At 35.6% G+C, this 16,528-nt stretch overlaps 1 long non-coding RNA gene across 1 annotated transcript in view; it reads left to right on the plus strand.

Moving 5' to 3' along the window:
• LOC141381210 (uncharacterized) overlaps positions 1 to 9,931 on the plus strand; it is a 34,211-nt gene extending 24,280 nt beyond the window's left edge. The window contains exon 3 of the long non-coding RNA XR_015480878.1: positions 8,729 to 9,931. This is a non-coding gene — a long non-coding RNA (uncharacterized LOC141381210). The remainder of the gene's footprint in view (positions 1 to 8,728) is intronic.
• Positions 9,932 to 16,528: the final 6,597 nt, after the last annotated feature.

Consider the following 16,528-nt stretch of genomic DNA (forward strand, 5'->3'; position numbering starts at 1 on the left):
GAGATTTTGGTAAGAAGTACCTCTTGAAGAATAAGATCAAACTATAAATCCACTGTACAAAAAGTAAACAAGAAATATTATGAAATACATTCTCTGTGATTAAAAAAGTATTAGGCTGTCACTAGGGTGAAACAATAGTAAAAACAACTAATATCTATTAAATAATTAGAACATTGCTACATACCTACATACCATAATCTTCTCTCTGTTAAACAGAAATTAGGATAAAAATTAAACAAGGGGGCGAATAATTCAGGGGGGCTAATAATTCTGACTTCAACTGTGTGTGTGTGTGTGTGTGTATAGCAGGACAATATATATATATATATATATATATATATATATATATATATATATATATATATATATATATATATATATATACATTGTTTGTGTGATGCTTTAAAAAAATCTTCATAAAATCATGTACTTCTAGTATGAACCCTGAGAAAATACTGGTCCGTAATCAAGGAACTTATTTGAGCTCCAAATAAAAATTCATCAGCTTAAAAACTCAGAATAAGTAAACGTAGATTGAAGAATCTTTATATTTGAAATCATTTGTTTTCTTCGTAAGCAAGAAAACTCAGTTCCAGCCCATGCGAGCAGCACCAATGGAGGAGAATAATGGTGATTCATTGTAATGGGCCTCGCTTCAATTCAATGCTCTGTAAGCGCATTTGATTCGGCCAGTGCCTTAATCTCAAGGCAGCAATTAGACTATTTAGCTCTCACTGAAAAGAACGTAGTCTGACTTTTTTCCATGTTTATTTTTTCTTGCTGATCTGCTGTGGCGAATTAATCAAATTACAATTAGATTGAAGGCCTCAGAATTTACCCCAGATTTGTTGCTTGCAACAAAATGACAAGATTGACTTCTTGATCCAAAACATTGCTGGACAATCATGTAACTGTTTTTTTTTTTTTTCCATAAAGCATATCTTTAAAATAGAGATGCACCAGTGTATTGATTATTAGTATTTTACAGATGATTTATGATAACATATAGGGCCAGATTTACATGTCTCATAAGGTGCAGAGGATTAATTATGACCTGAAACGTTTGCCTTATACGGTACTTACAGTAAGCTATTTCCAACTATTTATGTGAGATAGTCCACAAGATGTAGCTTTGACAACTGTGTTTTTGGCTGTTCAGATGCATATAAAACATGTCACACTTCACCTTAGATGGTATTTGTAATTTTTGTTTATCTATTAGATAACTCACAAACAAAAAATACATTAAAATTAAGATACAAATGATACCAAATGAAATTCCTATTTCAAGAAAAATGTATAAATTATATTTTTGTTTGTGCCCATCCACAGTCCACTGTGCAGTTGAATGATTTGTTTCGCTTTAATAAGGATTTATTTAATGTTTTACTGTAATTGTTGTATCACAAACCTCTGTCACATATTTGCTATTTTTTAATATGTCGTTATTTTTATAAAGATTAAAGATTATGTCTTGAGCATCAGATTTTTACTTGCTGCTGATGTGCTTTTATTTTCTCTGTCTCAGTCGCGGCAAGTTCAGGTGAGGGATTGTTTAATCAGCAACCCATGGCTGGAAAATATACGTTTATATTAAAAAAAAATAAAATCTTAATATTACAAAGAAAATAAACATTTGATCTTATCAATTTCATAACAAATGCCCTTAAATAATGAAGCCTATTTGTTAGCAAGCATAAGTGTTCATTGAGATTTACAAAAGACGTAACGCTCGTTGTAGACGTCATAGGATGACTGATTGTGAAGGAATGTATAGTCTGGTACATTTGTTACCCATGACAAGTTAAGATTTTATTAAGATAAAATCACATAATCTGACATAGTGACTTTCATATTGACAATAAAAACTGTGTGATCTGACGGGGTTTAAGTCGTCTCTGAATTCCTAAAGCATAATTTCAAAATGACAAATGTTTTGATGATGTCGTCATCTGGCATTCCCAATAATACATAAATTAATAAAACAATTAAAATAAACACATGTAGAATTTTTTTTTTTACCTCTCCCTGGCAACAACTACTGTCGCTGTTTCAAGCACAACATTTACAATATTATTTTTAGCCATTACATAATGGTGCAAATACCCATATATTAAGGAGCGCAAATGTTAGCAAACCATGTTGTGTGATTCATTACTCCCCTCCCATATAATTTGTGTCTGACTGGGAAACTTTTATAAATGCATATTCAGTAAGGTCAGGTGCAATAATAGCTGTGAGAAGAGAAAAAGATAGCTTTTTTTAAACACACACACACACACACACACACACACACACACAAAATAGTAATAAAAACTGCACTGGAGCAAGCATGTTACTAAATCTGGCCCATAGTCTAGCATGTTTAGGTTTAATTGGATTATTAGATTTATTAGTTTTATTGCATTATTCAGTACAACATAATTTTATTTGCATGGATTAGATGAAATATGTAGATAGACTCAACCTTATTTAACCCCTGTGTCTTTTAAGGCAACAATGCTTTTTTTATTATTGGATTTTTTTCTCATATGTAATAACATTTGAAACATTCCTCCTGTATTTATTGAAAATCCGCTTTGTCATTATATCACATTCTTCATTAATGATGCTTTCAGTGCAAAAACCTAAGACCCTAGCAGTATGATCCCGAGAAGCCTCAAATACACATTTATGTTGTGAGTACTGTTCCTATATGTTATATATTGTAATTTGTGGATTGTGGTTTATCCTTGTGTCCTTTCGTGTAGCACAATTTGTTTCTGTTTAATGTGCATGCGAGTCCTAATCTTTCGGTTCAATAAAGTGACTGTTTCAAGCAACATGCTGTGCGCTGGTCAAACACTTATGAGATTTGATTCTCATGGGTTTACCACAGACTTAGTGTGCTGCCGTCTCATGTAATCTTCTGCCCAACGGCAAGGCTTGTTCTCATTAACCACTGTGCTTTTGATGCATATGCGTTTTTGCTTGACTTAATGAAAACATACTATCATAGCCTGTATTTTCCTTAAATAATAAAGGTTACCAAGTGATGAGGCTTATAAACCTGAAAACCACAAATTAAAACAAACTGTGTGTGAAATGAATTTAAACGAAACTAAAGTAATGCTTCAGTTTTATATGCAATGTTTTGCACTTGACTTTTGTTCTAGTTGTGTCTCTTCAAACCGTGATGTGGAACTAAGCTCTATTTAGTTTTTATGTGAAAAAGGTTTGTGCATGTTTAATACAAAGACAAAGCCAGCATCTTATCGAGAGTCAAGCACATTGCCTCTTGGCTTAGAACTGATCTGCATGAGGAACAGATGTTAATGTGTGTAAGAGATGTCAACATCATGATCCAGTTCAAAGACCAGCACTTACTCTCTAAAGCTTGGGTCTCCTCCCTAGAGTGACATGCAGATCTAGTCAACAGCATGCGTCATGATTACGGACTTTGGGCAGAAAATGGAACGTAGCAGCCAAACTGAATGCTTCTTGTTTTTCAAAGGAGACTACAAATGAACTGTCTATCAGCCTAAACATAGTGTTGTTCCAGGTCATTGTTCCATAATAATGTAAGCTGCATTGGAAATACTTGTGCATTCAATGGAAAAACGAAGGTTATATGGGCTTTGAATGACAAATGTGAGAAATGCTTTTTTCATTAGCTTACTAGACTTGTTTTGTTTGCACGTTTAAACAAGTTTAGTCTTGAGCTCAGTGTAACTTTGAAGATTGCATGACTTTAAATAATCAATAGTAAATTTTTGACTATGTTTTATTGAATAAATCATACAAAAAAAGGTCATTGATGTCCACTCTCCTGCAAAGTTTAGCTCTTAATATAGGCTACATTTGGCTGCCTGTAACTTTTTAGGGCTGCATTTCTCAAACAATGACATAACTTGTGGTTGAACATAGCATGATGCATTATTTGGAAAAGAAATGACATTGTGATGAGTTTTTCCCAAAACTGTAGTATCTCTGTCGTAGATCTATGGTTTGAACCATGTTAGTTAAAACGTAAAATGTCCATATTGACGCTCTAAATGGGGTGGAGTAACAAGAAACACCCCATAATTTTTTGGGCAAATTATAATGTTTTACACGCACATGCATTTTTTCAAAAAAATTAAATATTAGTTTTGATTAAAACACTTGTTTTCCATATTATTTGAAATGTAAACGACACGTTTAGGGCCTATGTTTCCTTTACAAATAGTATAGAAAATATTTCATATTCTATTCTACAACATAAAATCAATTAGCTAAATCATTAGTATTATTGTTATTAATTTTATTATTGTTATTAAGTAGGATATTGTTTATTTAAGTTTTTTTTCATTGTAAAAGTCTACTTTTACAGTTTAACACATTTGAACCACTGCAGAAATGTTTTAACCATCAGGCCCATGTCATTTACAGTAGATACATTTCTTAAAAAATAACCTACTATGAATTAAAAGCATTAAAATATGCTATATATTTTAGTTTTTATAAGCTTTGGAGACGTAAAGAAAATTTCACTATAGGCCACCTATAGCTTTCGTCATGAGCCATGGCTGCATGCAAAATGGCATAAATGTTTTCAAAGTGCACTCCGATGGGAACGCAACTGTCAAAATAAAGATCACTAAAACTAAACTCTAAAAATTACTTTAAAACCATATTACAGCTAAGAGAGAGGACTTTTTTTTTTAATCCTTCCAAGTTTAAATGTTGGAACGTTTAAAAGGAATAGGGCATGGGAGGATAAGTGAGAATATAACACAACCAGGATCTATGCTTCTAACTACAGTTCTACAGTTGTAGTTGCAAGCATAAAAGTTTGAGACGCAGTTTGTGAAGGTTCATTGGTACGATAGATTTGAGAAATGTCAGATCAACAAACTATGTTTGTAACAACGGAACTTGTGACCTTAGTTGGCTAGCGTTGTTTTTCCGGAAACGCACCCCTGATAAATCCACCCAAAAGCCACTTTAAAGTCCACCCAAAAGCCACTTTAAATGGATCTGTCTTTAACATAAATGCAATGTATGGTTTCAGCATACATGGAATGCAACACAGCTATTTGCACCAATTGAATGTGTTGCAAATCGAAATAAATGTGAATGTGCATAATATTATTTGCTTGTTGCTCATGTTGTTCAGAAGTGGATAGGTGTAGGTGTAATTACTTTGAAGTGTTTCTGAAAGTATGCATGCTCATAAAATCATTCATATTTTGTGTGAATGTTAAATTTAATGTGAATGACCAAAAACATCAGTGGACCCCACTCCTTTTTAAAATGATGCTGTCATGGCTGTCATGTCAAGCAGTCATTCTAAACCAAAGTGCTTAGAACTGGCCATTTCAAAGGTCACAAGTGATGGACACTTTTTCTTCCCATGAATCTTTGACCATGTTTTTTTTTTTTTTTTTTTTTTTTTTTTTGGTGAAGCAGATGATGCAAAATGAAGCCAACACACTATCACTCCCTACTCGTCACATATTGGTGCTTGGTTAGAGCGCCTTTGCTTCACTTTGTGACGCCCTGGGTACCCCTTCGGCATCATTTTATGAGGACTGGGGTCCTCTGATGCTTTTGGTCATTCACATTATGCGTCCTAATTAACATGTATTTGTAAAATATCAATGATTTTATGAGCATGCATACTTTCAGAAATATTTTGGAGTACCTACACCCACACCTACCCACTTCTGAACAACATAAGCAACAGGCAAATAATATTATGCACATTTACATTTATTTTAAAAACCAACCACATAAAATTGGTGCAAATAGCTGTGTTGCATTACAAGTTTGCTGAAGTCATACATTGCCTTTATGTCAAGAACAGATCCATTAATTACATTTAAATTACTGAAAAAGTTGGCACGGTGGCTCAGTGGTTAGCCCTGTTGCATCACTAATAAACTAATAAACTAAATTGCCTGTAGTGTATAAGAGCAGTAGAAAGTGTATGGGTGTTTCCCAGTACTGGGTTGCAGCTGAAAGGCATCCGCTGCGTAAAACATGCTGAAATAGCTGGTGATTCATTCCGCTCTGAGGACCCCTGATAAATAAGGCACTAAGCTGAAGGAAAATTAATGAATGTATGAATACATGACTGAAAACAGTTTGGCTTTTGGGCGACGCAGTGGCGCAGTGGGTAGCTCGTTCGCCTCACAGCAAGAGGGTCGCTGGTTCGATCCTTGGCTCAGTTGGCGTTTCTGTGTGAAGTTTGCATGTTTTCCCTGCGTTCGCGTGGGTTTCCTCCGGGTGCGCCGGTTTCCCCCACAGTCCAAAGACATGCGGTACAGGTGAATTGGATAGGGTAAATTGTCCGTAGTGTATGAGTGTGTGTGTGTGTGTATGTTTCCCAGAGATAGGTTGCGGCTGGAAGGGCATCCGCTGCGTAAAAACTTGCTGGATAAGTTGGCGGTTCATACTGCTGTGGCGACCCCGGATTAATAAAGGGACTAAGCCGACAAGAAAATGAATGAATGAAAGAGTTTGGATTTTACTTGCTGATATCCTCTGATTTAAAAAGATACTCCAGCACATTAGCATAAGTCGATTGGTCATGAGACAATAGAATTTGACATGACTGGTCATGAGACAGTTAGGGAGCCAATACTGTAGCATTTGACAACCAAACCTGACATAAGATTGGGTTGTTTTATAATTCACACTGCATGTCACTTGGATGATTGAGTATCGATTTGCCTCAGATTTCAGGCATTTGTCTGCAATTTCACAAAATTTGTTGACAAGTGAAATTCAGGGCTAATATTGCACAATTTCCATGCAATTTCAGCAAGTTACGAACTCACACTAGAAGATTGCATGTGATGAAATGCCAAAGCTCAGGATTCATGCGCACACACTATACAGTCCATTTGCTCAGCAGTGACTTGACTGCTCACACTATACATGTGAAATCAAACATCACACCTCCTTCTTCATCTTCTTTATTTAATGGTGGCTGGCAAACCATATGATGTATTTACACCTCTTAATGGGAAGGTGTGTGAAGCTTGGGTGGAAAGGAAGAAATGAATGTAGTATTTAATATACATTCATTCATTCATTTATTCATTTTCTTTTGGCTTAGTCCCTTTATTCTTCTCTTTATTCATCATGTTTTATGCAGCGGATGCATTTCCAGCTGCAACCCATCACTGGAAAATACCCATACACTCTCATTCACATTCATGCACTACAGACAAATTTAACTTACCCAATTCGCCCATAGCGTATGTCTTTGGACTGAAACCGGAGCACCCAGAGGAAACCCGCGCAAACACTGGGAGAACATGCAAACTCCACACAGAAATTAGAATAGAAACTGTATAAAAAGTACAGAATCATACTGACATTTATTATAGTACTAGGTACTGTACCTTGTTATGGGTCAATGATGCTAATATTTGCCACAAATCCATCAAGTGTGTATGAACCAAGCCAGGGGTGGGCAAACTCGGTCCTGGAGAGTCCTGCACAATTTAGCTCCAGCAATAATCACACACACCTGCCTTTAGATTTATAGTGAACTTAAAGACACTGATTAGCATGTTCAGGTGTGTATGATTAGTGTTGCAGCTAAACTGCAGGACACTGGCCCTCCAGGACCGAGTTTGCCCACCCCTGAACTAAGCTGTTGAATGATCAGCTTATGAGGCGGCTAGGCTTTAGCTTCTATTTAGATTAAATTATTCTCTAATCTGTTGCGTATTATGTCATGAATATACCCCTTTAATGCATACTGCAGTCCTTTTGAGAGGGGTCTGGATGCAGACCTGGTGCAGTGCAATCTGAGCTGCATCCAATGCTTTTTAATGTGCTCACCTTACCCCACCCCTAACCCTACACGTCCATTGAGTGCATTGTGCCTGACATCGCATCGCTGAGTGATGCAATCTCAGCTTGCATCATAAAAGCTGCATCCAGATACTATTAGTACTTTTTTATCTGGCTTTCTCAGATATCTCACCTGTTTGCCAAAAATTACTAATTATATTCCTGGGAATGTCTGACACCAGTGTATGCATATTGTAATAGATGTTTCAGGCACAGCTGTAGCAACAGTAACTAAGGAGGGCGGGGCTTAGCGAAGGGCCAATTGTTCCCGCTGTACATTCCACGAAGACAGCACAACAAACAACACATCCCATTATCGTTAATAATTGGTTTAATTTAGGTCATGATGTTGGGTGACCAGTGTCTAAGAACAACGTTATTTTGATGTCCAATAAGAATGACAAATGACGTTGATATTTGGTTGATTTTACGTTGTATTGAAAAGTGACCAAAATCCAATGTCGAGCCAACATCTTAAACCAACGTCATATTGATGTCAAATACTGATATTATTCGTCATGTATGGCACCAAAATCCAATATCTGATAGACGTCATATTGGTAATGTCCACACAACGTCAAGCTGTAACATCTTTAGACGTTAGTATTTGGTTGATTTTAGGTTGAACGCTGGGCATTGACGTCAGCCTGACCTTGGGTTCTGACTTTAACCCGATTTTTCATTTCCAAACAAATTGCAACATCTCCACAACTTTGGGGTGCAACATTAATCTGACATTATGTTGATACCCTGTGCCCACCGGGATAACAGAGCATTTCAAAGAAGAGTCACACAATATGGAAACTAACTCAGAATTGCACAGTGTATCTTAAATTGCAATTATAAGTTTTAACCTGGTCCCTAATCACCTGTTTACTGCACTTTCTATTTCTTTTAGCAACAAAAAAAAGTTGTTTTTTATCCTCCTGTGCTGCTGAGTACGAAAAACCAGACAGGCCACATTTTGTGTGACTGAGCAAATGAGCAGGACGTGTTTGCAGCCGGCTGTGAGACTGAATGCAGGAAGTTGCAGACACCGGACACACACTGTGCAGAGTTGCTCGCCTCAAGGTGTTTTCCAGAGTTTAACAGTGTGATGTTCCACCAGATCATCATTTGCAATTCCGACTGAATAAGCAGTTCGGGGACATTGGCAGAGACACTTCAGTGGGCCCCTAATTCTCCCTGCCCCAGAATGACGTGGGTTGGGACCCTCGTGACGACATCTGCCGCTCTCCATATGCATTTTAGGACAGGCAATATATCTGGATGGCTGTCCCTGGTATGGGACGGACCACCTCCAGGTAACCTCAATACAACGAAAAGCAGAGCGTCATTCAACACCTTCTACTGACACTGAGATTTAATGAGACACTTACCTTTGCGCTGGCAAGGCCGATATTAACACCGGTGAGTCATTCAAGGAGATCACTTCACACAGAATGTAATCCCACACACACACACAGACATACATGAACACACACTTCATCGTAAAGTCATCCCGAGCCCCCCCTTGGCAGGAAGCATCTGGCTGGCATAGTGTTGCAGGTGGTGGAGTGTGACACTTGCCACCTGGCACTCCTCTGAAGTGGTCTTCACATACTGGCCTCCATGCTGCCTTTCGGTATTGACCACCTGCTAGATTGGCTCAATCATGGGATGGCGTCCAACACTATTATTACCGTCGCAGGTATTGTATTGTCATTGGCATTCTGATGTCTTGAGAGCAGAATTTCGGATGGTGTGTTCGTTTGAGTGAGATTAGGGTTTACTTTTGTCATTGATGGTTTGAATGTTGTCAGTGAACATTATGAAATACTTTGTTCATTGATTTATAGGCTGTGCTTGCCAAAATAAAAAATGTTACAAGATATTAACAACAGATTTGAACTGGAATAAGCAGAATTAAATAGAACGCAATGCAATTGTCAGCTTTTATACACTTTAAAATGTGTTAAGTTGCAAACCGATGTTGCGCCTAACATGGACAACTTTCATCTTACTTTATATTTAAAGTCCACATGAACTGGAAGCTGTGATCATTTTTTTCGTATTGTGATGCAATTCCTATTGAATCGGAATTTAAAATGAGAAAACAGTGTGTGTGGCTTGTTTTTTATTTTTACTGCGAGCTGATTAGTAAAGAATAGGCATTTTATTCAGAAAAATCGGGGAAGGAGTTTTATAAAAGTTATTACAAGCTAAAAGACACCTCTTTTTTACCATTTCTGTTTGTTGTCAAAAGTGAAAGTTAGAGGGGCATGGTTAAGTATGTTAGCCACGCCCAATACCTAAGACACAATCTCATAATCCTAAGCAGCTGCTGCTGTAGTCACGGAGGAGAATAGAGCATGAGTCTGATTCCTGTGAGATTACAGGGACGTTGATGTTTAGCGTTCTCCAGTCTCCGGAGACTTCACAAGATGTTTGGCCGTAAGAGAAATGGTCGTGCCCAATTGAGCCTGGTTTCTCTCAAGGTTTTTTATCCTTCACTTTCGCCAATTGGTGAAGTTTTTTTCTCGCTGCTGTCGCCACTGGCTGGCATGACTTGTAGAGCTGCGCATCGATGGATTTGCTCTTCAGTGTTTGAACTGAAGTAAACTCAACTTCAACTCTGAAAACTGAACTGACACTGTTTCACTTTACTGTAATCTTCTATGAAGCTGCTTTGTCACAGTCTACATTGTAAAAGCGCTATAGAAATGAAGATGAATTCAACTGAATTGAATAATCTCACAATTTAATTAAAAATAAAAAAACCAGGAAGGGCATTTTCAGATTTTAAAGAAAGATTAGAAGGGCATTTTTTTTCTTAATGACATGCACAGATGAATTGTTCACCACAAAACTAGCAATGTAAGCTAACAAAATCATATGGCTAGGTTTGATGTCATACTTGAAATTGATTTTGTACTTTAAATTAGACTTTTTAATACTTTTTATAAGGATTGTGTATATGTCCATATTTATTACATTTGCTACTACACTTATGCTGAGTTCAGACTGCATGATTTTCAAAGTAGTCACATCACAGATGTTTACACACTGCATGACTACATGGGGTCGCGTTTCGTCGCTGCATTGTTTGCACTGCAAGATGGATTAGCGAGATAGGGTTTCACACTGCATGACTTTACAATAGTACAGTAAGAATCGCAGACAACTTTGTCTCTGACCGCAAACTACATCTCTCACAGCCAAACACACACAAGAAGTGTGGAAAGAATGCAAGGTCACATATCTTTTGTTATTACCTACATAGTGAGAAAAGAGCGTTTAGTGGGGTAGAAAATGTACTTATTTTGCTCACCGGGCTTTTGAAAGGGAATTAGCAGTTTCTCTCAACTTTCTTTTCTTTTTCGACCCGGTTGTGGTATTGCTCAGATGACACGTCAAACAGACACTGGTGCTCCCAAATTTCCACTAGTTTTTCCTCCATTTCTTGGTTCTAAATAGACAGAAAATAAATCCTTTTAACTTCTCCCCCAACCTCCCGCTGGCCTGCAGATACCCACACTAGTTGATGCTGCTCTCTCATTGGCTGTAGAGGATCGGCAATGTTATTTTTTTAATCAGAACACATTTCATACGGCATGATTTGAATCACTGACACCTCCAGATATTTAGCAAATAGTGCATGGTTGTCAGCGACTTGTCAGTGATTCTATCAGATTATGTCTTTAAAATTTCACACTGTGTGATTGTTACTTACGTGAACGAGCCCCGGTTTGCCTGTGATTTTGAGCATTTGTTGGTGATAGCTCAAAACCTGTTGGCGAGCTGAATTCAGGGCTAAATCATGCGGTCTGAACTCAGCATTAGATGTAATTACAGCAATTGCTGTAGTTAGTTACAACAACCCAGCATTTTAAAGCAACAAGAATGTTAATTAATGTTGTGTGGTTTTGCTTAAGTAACACTTAATTTTTCTATTTGTGCATCAACAGAATTCACTTTTGCATTAAAAGATATACTTTTTCACTCAATACCATGTTGTTTTGGATTTAGTAATAATAATATTACTCAATATATTATAATAAAAACCATAATAACAAAAATATTAATTTAAGGAGTTTACTTGTGTTATCTTTGACTTATATTTAATTTTTTAATGATCTGAAACATTAAATCGTGACAAATGTGATACATGACATATAATTCATATTCTAAACATTTTAAATTACAAAGAGAAAAATTTTTCAAATTAATAAAACAAATCATATTAGTCAATAATAAAATATTATTTTCAAGTTTGTTTTTCTGCATTTTTATGCCAAACATTTTTTTAGTAAGTATTTTTATAATCATTTCTTTTTTACTCATTTAGATTTAGCAAAATACAAATGCATGTGACATGATAAAGTAGACCTACCTATACAGTATAGGTGAAATAACATGTGGTCATATCTGCTATTTTACAGGCAAAAGCTAAAAAAAAAAATTTAATAAGGAATATTTTAATTGTCTTGATCATCCACAATTTCTACTCTAAGAAGAATTGTCCAATACATTTCCTAAGTTTCTTATACAGAAATCTGATATTTGGACATACAGTTAAAGTCAGAGTTATTAGTTGTTAGTTCTTTATTTTTAATATTTCCCAGATGATGTCTAACCGAGCAAGGAAATGTTCACAGTATGTCTGATTTTTTTCTTCTATTTTTTCTTCTGGAGAAAGTGTTATTTGTTTTATTTCAGTAGAATAAAAGCAGTTTTTATTAAAAAAAAAAAAAAAAAAAACATTTTAAGGTGAAAATTATTAGCCCCTTTAAGCTATATTTTTTTTCGATAGTCTACAGAATGAGCCAATAACTTAATAACTTAATAACTACAATAACTTGTCTAATTACCCTAACCTGCCTAGTTAACCTAATTAACCTAGTTAAGCCTTTGAATGTCACTTTAAGCTGTAAAGAAGTGTCTTGAAATGTATCTAGTAAAAAATTATTTAATGTCATCATGGCAAAGATAACATAAATCAGTTATTAGAAATGAGCTATTAAAACTTTATGTTTAGAAATGTGTTCTTCTCTTTAGTAAACAGAAATGAGAAAAAAAATAAAATAAACGGGCGCTAATAATTCTGACTTCAACTGTATATGTATGTATAAAATTCTAACAGTATATATAAAAACTCATATGCATTTTTGTAATTCCAGTGATTAAAATATGTATGTTGAGATTATTGCAATATTTTGAAACAATATGTGTGGCAAATATGACATGTAAAATCAAGCATGAACTTCCTTTCTTGAACTTTACTTGCTTGTTTGTCATATGTACAATTTGCATATATGGTATGTAGGTGATACATAAATTATATCTGACTGCTTTTGACAATGGACAGTGGGCCAAAATGTCACAGAAATGGTACTAAAATGACAACAACATTAAAGATCTATGGTAAACATAAAAACAAACAGATTATAGCTGATAACTCATGCATCCCAAAGTTGTTTATCTGTCCCACATAAAATCATGACGTGGTGTGAACTCAGTTGGGATGAGGTGCTGGTAAAGGAACACCTCCCATGGGTCCTACAAATGGTCTCGATGTTCCATAACATCAAGATTTGCGCCGTGCTGTGAGATCAGATTAAGGATTTTCCCACTGACCACAGGAGATGCATGAGGGGGAATCATGCCTGTGTCCCGTGAGGCATCGCCACCTGTGTGCCACATGCCTCGGATCTCTGCCAAGCCTTTGCATGCAAATACACAATATGGATATAAACTGGAAGGAAGGAGATGTGAGAGCATGGGGAATTCTGCTGTGTTCGGGCTGACAGAGGGGTTTTTAGATATAGTATCACACACTGTAAAAAAAACATTGCATTTACTGAGTTTTTTTTTAAAGGTAAGTGGTTTTACACACATTATATGTGTTGAAAATAAACAAAGAAATTAAGTTGAACAGTACAAAATTTATTTGTTTAAATGCAGCCTTTACATAAATTGTTAGCAACAATGTACCTTAGAAAAAATTTGTAAATCCAATGTTTTTTCAGTTTATACACTCACAACAGGGACTGTATTCAAGATTATTTCAGCCCACAGAGAGTGCTTCACATAAACAAATGCTAATCACAATAACAATCTAAAAGGATGTGAAAATCAGCTGTTATTTGTTGATTTTCACACTCTTCCAATCTTGCTGTCATGTTTGTTTTGAAAATACAAACGGGCACGTTCACACTCCTGCTAAATTTGGTTTTCGGTTCACCTTTTAGTGCTTAATCATGTTGCATACATGCAAAGTTCAGTCATTTATGAGAGTAATACTGCGTTCAACAGCCAAATTAACTCAAGAAATATGCAAGTCGTGACAAACACATTTACAGAAATCCTGCACGGTGTGTTCCAAACTGAATTCAACATCCAATTGTTTTGACTTATTATTTTAGGCCCACACAGAATCTGTGCCCACAGAAAACTCATTTTCACAGATTGTTGACCCTGTCATTCCATGTATTTATCTATGAAAAAATGTTAGTAACTAGATTAATTTATTTCCGTTTTTACAATTTATTTCTTATCATTGAGTAATTTGCAAATGTTTTGATGTGCAGACCATTTGAGTACAATTGAACAATAATATTTTCTGTCTTTTTAGTGGTTGTATTATATGAGAGACCTGTAGATATGGTTAAGTGTTTCTAAATGATTGAATTTGCATTTTAACCTTAATTTCTTTTAGTATTTAAATCCTATACTTAAATTCCACAAATTTATTTATTTATTTATTTTATTTATTATTATTATTATTATTTTTTACAAACGTCTGCATATAAGTATAGCAAAAAAGTCCACATATTCCATCTGGCCATAATTGTTAGTGATCCCAGATATTGTTAGAAGAAACAAAGAATAAGAACAACCGTATATTAAACTTAAAACCAACTCTTTTAATTTGAAAATAAACTACACCAAAATGTAATGCACATGCATATATTATTACCTCCATATAGATCACATAAAATGATATTCACCCAAAATCTAAACTTTACTTAATCACCTTCAAATTGTAACAAACCTTGAGAATTCTTTTTATTTCTTTTACAAATACACTCAAAAAACCTGCTTGTGCAAAGTACTTTTTTTTAAATGAGCTGAATCAACATAATTCTTAATTGTATGGGGGGACAACCAAATTGTTTTATGTTGAATCCACTAAAATTTGTAAAAACAATTATTTTAACCTTATCGATTTGTGTTGGGTCAACATTAAGGAATTGTATGGAATCATAAAAATCATATTTTCAGTGTTTTGTAGAATCAAAATACATTCTTTTGCATTCAACAGAAGGAAGAAACTCCAGCAGGTGTTTAAGTGTAATTAAATTATGACAAAACTTTCAGTTTTTGTGTGAACTATTAATTGGCATGGAAACAGAAACTCTGCTAATCAGCCTTCAAAACATGATGCCTTGATGGTGGTTCAGTTAAAACAAATAATATGGTTTTGGTCACTGTAATATTACTTTGATTAAAATTGGCAGATACCAAACAACATCAGAGCTTTGCTATGGTTACCAACATTGTAATTTTGGACTATTTTGGACTATTATTTTGGACTAATATTTGGACAGGTCATGTTCATACGCACATGGAATGATTATACTTTTTTCAGAGTGTAGTTGTTGTTTTTTCAAGGATTTGGGCTACTTTTTTACACTGTTGGTGCAGACAAACACCCCAAGCTTCTTTTATTTACAGGTTAGGTTTGAAAAAAATCTCCCTTTTTTTGCCTCAAAAACTAAACAAAACAAACAAAAAGATATCAACATTGCAACAAAGTATTGTATATGAATAATCAACTTGATCTCCGGTAATCCATAACTTTTTAATTTAGTGGCTAATTCAGATGAATTTGTACAATTTCATTTGTACAGCAGGGGAGCTCATTCTGTGGTCTGTGTGGTCTTAACGCCCCAGTATATATTTTTGGACTCTACTACCATAAACACGTCTCAGATTAGATGTTAAACCGAGGTCCTGACTTTCTGTGGTTGTTAAAAATCCCAGAATGTCCTTCGAAAAAAGATTATAGGGTTACCCTGGCATCCTGACTACAGCAACAGTGTATTTTGGATGTCTTCCTTTATCTGACTTATTCCTTTCAGGTTTTGGAGTCTCGTCTAATGTTCTGATGAGTTGATTCAGGCAAGTTTCATTGGAAAGGGGTTGAAAATGTGTACTGTTGGTGTGCCTTTAGGAACAGGTTTGGGAAACATTGCATTATATAAATCAGCAAGGAGGAGCTTTTCTATGCCTTCCATCATCCCGAATGGACAAACAACTCTGAGTAACGGAATTTGAATTTTGGTTCTACCTGTGAGTGTATTGTTTTTTGACTCTGAAAGAGCAGTAGCCGTTGGCTTTCATTATATCAGTGTTTCCCAACCCTGTTCCTGGCGACACTCTAGCAGTACATATTTAGGATGGCCGTCTAATCTGACCCATTCATTTCATGTTTCGGATTCTCTTCTAATGCCGTGATGAGTGTATTCAGGTTTGTTTGATTAGGGAGATTACTGTTGGTGTGCCTTCAGGAACAGGGTTGGGAAATACTGCATTATATGAATCAGCAAGGATGATGGTTTCAATTCCTTCCATCATCGCAAATGGACAAGCAACTCTGAGTGGTGGAGACACACAAACAACATGCCCCTTCTGCCACTTCCTCCATGCTGTCCCA

Source organism: Danio rerio, chromosome 3, assembly GCF_052040795.2.
Source record: "Danio rerio strain M-AB ecotype USA chromosome 3, GRCz13ab, whole genome shotgun sequence".
Lineage (NCBI taxonomy): Eukaryota > Metazoa > Chordata > Actinopteri > Cypriniformes > Danionidae > Danio > Danio rerio.